At 21.6% G+C, this 6,830-nt stretch overlaps 1 pseudogene; it reads right to left on the bottom strand.

Moving 5' to 3' along the window:
• Nucleotides 1–4,047: 4,047 nt before the first annotated feature.
• On the bottom strand, nucleotides 4,048–5,949 carry LOC113559698 (annotated as a pseudogene).
• Between the last annotated feature and the right edge of the window lie 881 nt (nucleotides 5,950–6,830).

Raw genomic sequence — 6,830 nt, 5'->3', positions numbered from 1 at the left:
ATTTTTTTTATAAAATTAGTGAAATGGTATTACCTATAGTTTGATATCTACTATTTTGTTATACAGACTAAAATATATATAATGCACAAATGTAAATTGTATTAACTTTTGAACAGATTACAGAGTATATTAGTGTTTAATATTCTATTTGATTCATAGTTATTAAAAATATTTTTGTCATAAATGAGGACATATTAAAAAACTTACTTATTGGTGTGTGTTGGTATGGTACTATAGTGGAATAAAATATAGTTTCTTGTGTAGATGCACCTTAGTGGATATTATTATAAATTTTAAGATCTTTTTTTAAATGATGATAATAATTTCTGTTTTATTGACACTTATAAGGAATGCAATTGATAAAATTAACTTATTATAAACTTTTGTCTTTTGAAATACTTAACTCTTCATTTTTTGATATATCAGGGTATTTTGAACAATTTATCAGTAAAAACTCTGGTGTTAAAGAATAGTCTACTGTCCAATGTTTGTAAACTTGTCAACAAAATATATGAATAAATTATATTGCAAAAATTTATAATAATAAATAAAAAATTAAATATTGCTTAATATTAATTAGTAATTACATTTTATAATTGTATTTACATATTTAAGATACAAAATATATTATAGGTATCTACCAGTGTTTTTTTATTAATCAAAAACAGAGTGTGTACAATGTACATAATTGTTTTTAAAGATATCAATTACAATTATCTGTCTCCTTTAAGTTATGCTTGTATTGTAGAAAAAGAATTAGAAATTTTTAAAAGTATAGATAGTAGATTTAAAAAAAAAATTAATAAACAAATACTATTAATTAATATTATTTACTACTCCTACATGATAAATAAAATAACAGTATAACATTTATTCAACATAATTTAATAAAGAACTTGTTACACTAAATTAAAATATAAAAAAATATATTTACAGACTATAATCATCATGTGTACAATAACTTCTAATTTTTTTAAATTTTTGTTTTATGTAAAAATCCAATTAATTAAACATCGTAAAACACTTTAGCATCTAATGCCCTGTGTTGTTTTTTATTTTTGTATATTTTTATACTGTACCACGTTTTTTCTAATTTTTTTTTGTGAACAAATCTTATTGGCCAAACCTTAAAATTTTTATAATTTTGATTGGTAGAACCTAGTTAGATATTACTAGAATAATTTATTTTTTTTTACAAGTCTGATTAATTTAAGTTTTTTATTATTATATTTGTTTAAAAATCTAAAATTGTTATAACATAGTTAATTGCAGTACTATGGAAGGTAGGCGGGGACAAAGTCCTCTCACATTCATGTACCATTCATTTTTTAGCTCCTCTAAATTTAAATCTAATGTGCGCCTATGATTTCTTGTGGATAATAATATTTATAACATATTTTTTAATATTTTGATGCATATTTTATAATTTCAATAAATTACCTGTTTCTGGAGTAGACAAAGGTTGAGTTAATTTGTTAATTGTTGTAGTATTCAATAGAAAATTAAATCTTGTTTAATATTAATTAGTTATTAGATAAAATTTACAATTTTATTTTACATATTTTAAATATAAAAAAATATATTATTCTATAGTTTTTTTATTTTTCAAAAATAAATAGGAATTAAATAGAAAATAAATAAAAGTATTTAAAGATATAATGTTCTATATCTCCTTTAAGCTATGTCTGTGTTGGAGACAGAGTTAGAAATTTTTAAAAAAAAAATAAAGATAAAAAATTATTTTAATTGTTCATTAATATGCGTTATATTAACTGATAATTAAAGATAATCGATAGCAAACAAGAAATGGTTGGATTTTGAGGCAAATGTCTTTTTATTCTGATAATGGTAGAATAATTCTTGTATGAAAATGTGTTTCATTTTATTTAATACTAATGAATAAAGATTATTTTCCCTAATTTTTATCTCTTTTTTTTGTTTAATTATCAATTGATGATAATAATTGTAAACTTTTTAACGATAGATATAAATGGATATAATGTTGTGAATACTACGCGCCGTTTAAAATTACCTTTATTTAATTGATCTTTCCCAGGAACAAAGTTACCTCTCATGAGAGAAATAATATTATTAAGTTGAATCTATTGATTCTATTTTGTTTTCTCATACCTAAAATTATTTAATAGGTTTTTTATAATTTTTGGAAATAGTGCTACCATATCATCTTCATTAAGTTTAATTGTATTTATGTCACTTAAATTAATTTTAGTTATCTTATTTTTTTAATTTATTAAAATGTGTATATCTATTTGGTTTTTATTGATAATGGTATTTATAAGTACCATAGAATGATTTAATTGTAGAATTAGGGATAGTGATCGGTTATTGCAGAGTCTATAGCAGCTGAGTTAATAACTTAATGATTGTGATTGCCTCTAACAAATATAATATGAATACATGATTGATACAACTAATGGATAATATGGGTTAAGACAATTAATTTATATTGGTTGAAATCAAATTAATTTAGTAAGTCTAAATATATTGTTGTTGAGTTAGTGGTATTAAGTAGATTTATATGTTAATATAAAATCTAACCTATTTAAATTAGTGTAACGTGTTTATAGAAATTGACTATATTGGTTATTGACGTTATAGTTATAATATTATGACTATATTCACAATAAATGTAATTATATTAACACTTAGGGAGCTGTAAACTGAAATTCTTCCACATCTTATTTTGTTTAAATATGTAGTTGTCGAAAAGAGAATTAGAGCATCCACTATTTATATTTATATTGTATGAAGTACAATATTATTCCGAATAAATATAACTAAACACTCAAATTTTGCGTAGATACCTATATTAAAATATGAAATTGCATTTTAGTTATAATTTAATTTAATAGTATTTTAATTAATAATTTTCTCGAGTCATCATTTTTGGTGACGTTAATATATAATTTTTGTCATTAAGTGCAGACGTGCAGTGTTAAGTAGTGAAGTTCGAAAAGTTGGTTTACAATGATCCTTGGACCTTTATTAAGAAATTGTACGTTCAAATTGAATTGATTATTTGAAAATAGTGTATTAAGCTTATCTAGATATTTTATTGCTGTATTAAAATTCATAGATATCACAAAAAGTTAAAAATTATTAATCATTAAAATTTGTGGTTAAAAATTTATAAATTTCCAATTAATTTTACTATTCATGGATTGATTACTATAATAATATAATAATTATAATAGTATATATATTATTATTTGCATTAAGCAATGAAATATTTAAATATTTAGATTAATTTTAAGCTATTTATACTATCAAACCTATTTACACCATTCTACCGCACGGCAGTACAACAAAGTGAGTTTTCAGTTTTCTTATAACGTAGATATAAAAATTATAACACTAAGAATTTAAATTATATGCATTTATTGTATTATATGGATACTTAAACAAACAATTAAACTAAGATTATTGTAAATTGTATGTTAACGCATAAGCTATTTATATACATGTTGATATTTATGTACTAATAAACTATTAATAGTTTATTAGCATGACTGTCTTACTAAACGTTGACAAAAGTTTGAATTAAGATATAATAACACTACATGTTAGTTAAAATTTAATAACTAATAAATTAGTAAGGAACTTTTTTATTTTCTCAGTTCAAAATCTAGGTAACTTAACTTAGTTAAAAATAAGTTATTTTTTTTTTCATATAAAATTAATTATCTAACCTTTTTATTAAAGCTTAACAAATAACATAACATAATTGAAGTCAATACGTAATTATATTAATTACAGTAGGTACTGTACTTAGTTAGTATTACTTATAAAGTTATATATACTTCAATCAGTTCAATCAATTATAAAATCCAACAAAACAAATAAATTATTTCAATATATATTTATTACCTACAAGTTTTCCAAAATAATGGTTAAAATTTTTAATTTTTTGATTAATACCCAAATTTTTAAATATTAGTAATTAAATTTGTTATTAGGATTTAATTAAATTACACACATAAATATTGAATACAAATAAATTTATCATGTTTATTATCATAATTTAATCAAATATTTATTGAAATTTAACAATAATGCCATTTCAAAATTAGTATCAAACATGGAACCTCTTCTCCTACTATAAAGCTGTCCACCCGCACAAAATAAACGTTCAACATAAGCCGATGATGGTACTGCAGTATTATACTCAATATATAGTAATTTCAATAATGCTGGTAAATCATTTGGAGATTTTATGTTAGGGTTTAATAAATAATCAGATACTATTTTTTGTGAAGCATTATTATTCTGGGATTCATTCTTCAAAAAGCAAAAAATCATTCTCTGTGTCAGTTGCATTTTGATGTGACAAATCATTTTGACTCAAAGATTGTAAAGAGAAACATACTATCTGTATCTTCACTACTAGATCTTAAAGTTTCAACCAACTTTTTCTTAATACTGGCTTTTTTTCTAAACTAGCCCAGTTTAACTTAAACTTAGGAACTATAGCAGATGATATCTGACATGGACTAAAAATCATGTACCTTTGAAACCTATATCACAAAACATAATAATGTTTAATTTGTTCAAATAGTTTTAAATTATTGTAATGAATATTAAATATTTAAATACCTTTTTTCTATTCCTATATTTATAATATTTCGTTATTCCAATAATTATTATTATATATTTATATATATATATATATATATATAAATAATTTGTAAAAATCAAAATAGAATTTTTAATTTTAAATCTATAAAAATTATACTAGGAAAAAAAAAATTAACGTGACTGTAAAATAAATTAACTCGTTAAATTAGAAGTTACTTAAAAAAATAAACTTGTTAAGTAACTTAGTTAAAATTAACTTAACTTTTTAACTTGTTAATGCCCAGCCTTGCATATTATCAATATTATAATGTTAATAAATGTTCAGTTAATAATAATTTTATTCAAATATTATAACATTATAATGGAAAATTATCTTTTTAAATATGTACGGTTATTGTAACTAATCAAACAAATTCAACTAAAATGTTAATTTATTGTCTCTTATAGCATACACATTTTAAGGTATAATGATACATATTTATCATTAAATAACATATTGGTATATCAATATTTTAAATTATAATTATGTATTATGATCCAATATAAAAATAATAAAATAAACTTTAAACATAAAATGTACATCATGTATCATCAAATAAAAATAAAAATATAACTGGTGAGTATTATTATATTTAATATTAACTATATTATATATCATAAACAGTAAATAAAAAATTGTCGAAGAATTAAAAAAATGTAAGAATTCTCAAGTTTTTCTTGTTTCAAAAATAGCTTTTTGATACAGAAGGGAGCATGGGATAGCTAAATGCCTAATGAATTGTCGATTTATTTTCAGGAACAACACTATACTTTACATTAACTAATATAGCATCTAGAATATACAATAATAATGTTAGATTAATAAAATAAAATGTAACATATTTCAATATTTAATAATAATATCTATCAACTACCTATAGTGATTTTATATTTGATAGGTTTAGTTTTATTGTTGACTTACGTCTTACATCAAATAAATCAGTTTTATATGCTTTACCTACTCAATAGTTGTTTAAGCTTGAAAAACAGCTTTGATTTAAATCCATGTAATGAATATTCAGATAGTAAAACATTACTTAACATTCTTGATACAATTCTTTGAACACTATTTCCAACATCATTGACACTTATTAACTCTGCTAACCAAGTAACCTAAAACATAAATACATTTTCAAGACAACTATATAATAGAGGATAGTTTAAAAATTATAAAGTATAATACCAATGTATTTTTAATGTTTTCATCAACCTTAATTTTTGTTTCAGTGACTAATTATCATGACTTTTAATAGGAAATATGTTATAGTATACTATAATTGATTGTACAAATGCTGAAAATGCTGCCAATGTCATATTTTATATTTACTAAAGTGTTAGTAATAAACTGTTAAAAATCTGTCAAATCAATAAATTTATCAGAAATTAGGTAAGTATTTAACTGTTTAAGTATAAATTAGTATAATAGAAAAAATTTAAAAATAACTTAATTGTTAATTAATAAGAAGCATTTGATTACAATAATGACTATATTATATAGTTTAATAGTTATGACTTATGATAGTACATTACTAAATAGTACACATACCATCAAATATATTTGGCTTTTTTTTGATATATTATTATCTTGTAGCAGTTTTAAAATATCATATAGTATTTTTTCAATGAAATATAAACTGTAAATAATTTACTTATTAGTAATAATTTAGAGTAGGTAAGTACACTTGTTAAGCTAGCTATAAATAGGTAATTTTAGTAAATATTAAAAGTATAATTGTGTAGATATTAGCAATAACCACATATTGAAATTTCAACCATAGAGGTTTTTAAAAACATTCTATTAGGGGTATCTGGTACACATTAATATAAATAGGTACCATTTTTTTTTACAACTATTTAAGTATTTACTCAGAATACCAATATTGAAAAATTATTTTACGTAGTTAATGACCACTTAGGTACCTCGTAATTACTACTTTGACTTGTGTAAGGTTTTGATTTTTTTTTTAATACAAGATAATGTTGTGCCATTTATTTTTTATCCATAGTATTTACATTAATTACCTACTACCTATTTACTAATATGAAAAAACTATGTACTAATATAAAAATATGAGAGAAAAGTTACAGTTACACATTGGTTCTAACATTTCATAACAGATATGAGAAAGTGTTTAGTCTTAGTAATTTACATACGACGCTGGGGCTCTAGTCGGTTTAGTAATACGCTCCCCGGA

Source organism: Rhopalosiphum maidis, chromosome 3 (assembly GCF_003676215.2).
Source record: "Rhopalosiphum maidis isolate BTI-1 chromosome 3, ASM367621v3, whole genome shotgun sequence".
Lineage (NCBI taxonomy): Eukaryota > Metazoa > Arthropoda > Insecta > Hemiptera > Aphididae > Rhopalosiphum > Rhopalosiphum maidis.
The sequence above is the reverse complement of the archived record's forward strand: the minus strand, read 5'-3'. Positions and strand labels throughout refer to the sequence as shown.